Here is an 828-nt window from a genome sequence, read left to right on the forward strand (position 1 = left end):
TATTTCAAATCATGAAAGATGATGCTGTGAAAGTGCTGCACTCAATATGCCAGAAAATTTGGAAAACTCAGCAGTGGCCACAGGACTGCAAAAGGTCAGTTTTCATTCCAATCCCAAAGAAAGGCAATGCCAAAGAATACTCAAACTACCGCACAATTGCACTCATCTCATATGCTGGTAAAGTAATGCTCAAAATTCTCCAAGCCAGGCTTCAGCAATATGTGAACTGTGAACTTCCTGATGTTTAAGCTGGTTTTAGAAAAGGCAGAGGAACCAGAGATCAAATTGCCAACATCTGCTGAATCATGAAAAAAGCAAGACAGTTTCAGAAAAATGTCTATTTCTGCTTTATTGACTATGCCAAAGCCTTTGACTATGTGGATCACAATAAACTGTGGAAAATTCTGAAAGAGATGGGAATACCAGACCACCTGACCTGCCTCTTGAGAAATCTGTATGCAGGTCAGGAAGCAACAGTTAGAACTGGACATGGAACAACAGACTGGTTCCAAATAGGAAAAGGAGTACATCAAGGCTGTATATTGTCACCTTGCTTATTTAACTTCTATGCAGAGTACATCATGAGAAACGCTGGACTGGAAGAAACACCAAGCTGGAATCAAGATTGCCGGGAGAAGTATCAGTAACCTCAGATAAGCAGATGACACCACCTTTATGGCAGAAAGTGAAGAGGAACTCAAAAGCCTCCTGATGAAAGTGAAAGTGCAGAGAGAAGAAGTTGGTTTAAAGCTCAACATTCAGAAAACAAAGATCATGGCATCCGGTCCCATCACTTCATGGGAAATAGATGGGGAAACAGTGGAAACA

The sequence above is a fragment of the Bison bison genome, unplaced genomic scaffold, assembly GCF_000754665.1.
Source record: "Bison bison bison isolate TAMUID 2011002044 unplaced genomic scaffold, Bison_UMD1.0 scf7180017857213, whole genome shotgun sequence".
Classification (NCBI taxonomy): domain Eukaryota; kingdom Metazoa; phylum Chordata; class Mammalia; order Artiodactyla; family Bovidae; genus Bison; species Bison bison.